The sequence below is a fragment of the Tupaia chinensis genome, unplaced genomic scaffold, assembly GCF_000334495.1.
Source record: "Tupaia chinensis unplaced genomic scaffold, TupChi_1.0 Scaffold145225_1, whole genome shotgun sequence".
In the NCBI taxonomy this organism is placed as follows: domain Eukaryota; kingdom Metazoa; phylum Chordata; class Mammalia; order Scandentia; family Tupaiidae; genus Tupaia; species Tupaia belangeri.
Genome location: NW_006205085.1, coordinates 136,237 through 139,134, shown reverse-complemented (window position 1 = coordinate 139,134; position 2,898 = coordinate 136,237).

Here is a 2,898-nt window from a genome sequence, read left to right as displayed (position 1 = left end):
CCCACCCAGTACCAGGTCCCCATCCTTGTAGACACTTGGCTTCCAGTATCCATAAAAGGTAAAATTTTTCATCTCACATGCCATTTGTAAAGGCTGCATAAGTAGCATGACACTAATCAAAGGAATGACATGTCTGAGCTGGCCATACAGATAAAAAGCCCTATGTGTGAGAGCTGAGGAGGAAATGGAACTAGATTGTGTCTGCAGGCTCAGTCCTCTGCCGGGAGAGTCAACTCTGGGGGGCACAGAGGATTCTCACTTCTACAGTCTGTCTTCAACCTGTACAAATGTGTTCCAGACTGGCATGACAGACAGGGCTATAACTAGAACTTTTAAAAAGGCATTTCTACAGAAGCCATGATGCTGAGCCTTGTGCTTTATCTGAACAGCTCTGGTTTCCCTGACTTTTTATTGTTTCACTTAAGTCCCATCCTGAGGCTCTGGGGATCTCTCTGCCCTGGGGCTTTGCACCTGTCACCTTCCATTTTAGTGAAAAACAATTTGGGGAAAACATGTTTTGCACTGTTTTTCTCCCCCAGACTTTATGAGTTCATAATGGGCAGTTAAGGCTTTGGGGACCATCCTATCCTGAGACAACAAGCTTTGTAATTTTGTGACTAAGAGAGGGAAACTATCTGTATCACACAACTGTGCTTATAATTTGAACTTTTAAAAATGGTGTTAAAATATACAAAAGTTGGAGTAGCAGGTGGCATAGTAGTTAAGAAACTGGACTCCCACATGACTGACTATGGTTTGAACCCTGGACCCTGGAGTTTAAAACTCATGCTGAACACTTGTGCATGCATACCAAAAATCCTGGAATAGAAGAAAATGGAGAAGAAATTGCGGTGCAACCATTCTCCTTAGGGGGTGATTTTTCACTTTCTCTCTCTCTCTCTCTGGCAATCACATGTGTCCTATAGCAAAAGCATCTTTCTAAATAAAAAAGAAATAAATAAATCCACTATTACCTAATTCTGTATGATACTTTGAAAAGGAGGGGAATGAATAATGTCAGTCATTGGTGGCTTCCTCACTAGTGTACAGAAAGCATTTTACTGCTATGTCCAATATCACTCTCAGGTCTGCAACACCATCATGGCACAAATGAGCCTTATAACTTACAAAGAAGTAGGATACTTTCCAGAAAGGATTAGATTATTTTTAAATTCCAATGTTCCATAAAATTAATCTGCATACTCCTAAGAATGATAGTCTCTGCTCTATCCACTGATAATTCAGGTGTCAAGTGCTCATTATATGATTTAAAATGTAATAACTAAAAAGAACTCTATTCTTGACCCAACATTTATCTGTTACATTTTTTCTCTTACCAGTCTTTATAGAAAATATTCTTAAACATTTTTCATGACTTGTTTATTCTTTTATTTTTGTACTTATATTTTTTGATTTTTATAAAAATATGAAATGCAGAAAGATATTTTAACTGATGTAAACTTTGAGTGATGCCTTACTTGAGCTATTTAGCATTATTACCAGGGTTGGCAGGTGGTGTGGTGGTGAAGTTATTCTTCCACATGGCTGACTGCAGTTTAAGTTAGAGTTCCAGACTTGGCAGCTTGCTTTCTCAATTTCCCTCTCTCAATTTGGTCAAAATTAATAAATCATAATAATAAATAAAATTATATAAAATAATTAAGTAAAATCAACATACCTATTACCTCACAACTTGTTTCTGAGGTGAGATCACAATATCTAATTCAGAGAATTATTCAGGTATACAATATAATGTAATTAATTACACTGATATGATGTACATTAGAACATTTTAACTTATTCCTCTTGTCTAACTGAAATGCTATGCTTTTTTGACCAACATTTTAATTTTAATTTAATTTATTTTTAGAGAGAATTTTGCTAAAAGAAATACAACACAAGAGATGGGTGTGAATGCCAGATGTGGTGTGTGTGGAGGGGTGGGACCTAAGGAAAGACATTTGGTGAAGGGATACAGAAGCAGAGCATTGACAGGATGGGGAGGTGTAGTGTTATATGTTGAAGATATTTTGATCAACTGGACTGGGGAGAAATGTTCACATATTGAAATGTTCACTGTGTAAGCTAAACAATGTGATTGAATGTATATAAATTAATTAAAAAAAAGAGAGAATTTTGCTATAGGGCATATGTGTTTGCTGGAGAGACACAGACAGAAACAAATCAAGAAAGCAACCCCAGGATTGTGGTCACACCACAATCCTTCTGCTCCATTCTCCTCTTGGGATTTTGGGCAAACACACACATGGTTCTGGCATGAGTTTTAAGCCACTGGGTGCAGGACTAATTTGTGGTCTACCTGGAAGCCCAGCAACCTAACCATTACACCATCATCTGCTTTCTTGACCAACATTTTTAAAACCTGGCTACCCTCAGACAGTAGTAGCTGTCATATTATTCTCTACTTCTGTGAATTTTAGTTTTTAATACTCTACTTACATGTAAGATGACGAGGTGTATGTTATTGTGTATGTGAGTTATTTCAATCAGCATAATATCCTCCAAGTTTATCCCTGTTGTTGTAATAACATAATATGTTTTATTAATTTTAGGATCCATGTGATCACCAGAGACTAAGGGAGAGAGAAACACTTCCCAATGGAGCTTCATCATGCTTCAATCCCTTCTCTGTTTCTCCATTCTGTCAGGATTTCAGGAATGCACACACATATACATAGTTTGGTTTTTAAGCCAACAAAAAGAGATTCAAATCATGGTCACTTATGTGGAACCCTGATTTTTTTTTTTTGAAGAGTTTTTTGCTATAGGGCATGTGCACTCACCAGAAGACAGAGAGAGACAGAGAGTCAGAAAGTGAGAAATCACCCCCCAGGGGGGATGGCCATGCCTCAATCCCTTCTCCTCCATTCTCCTCTC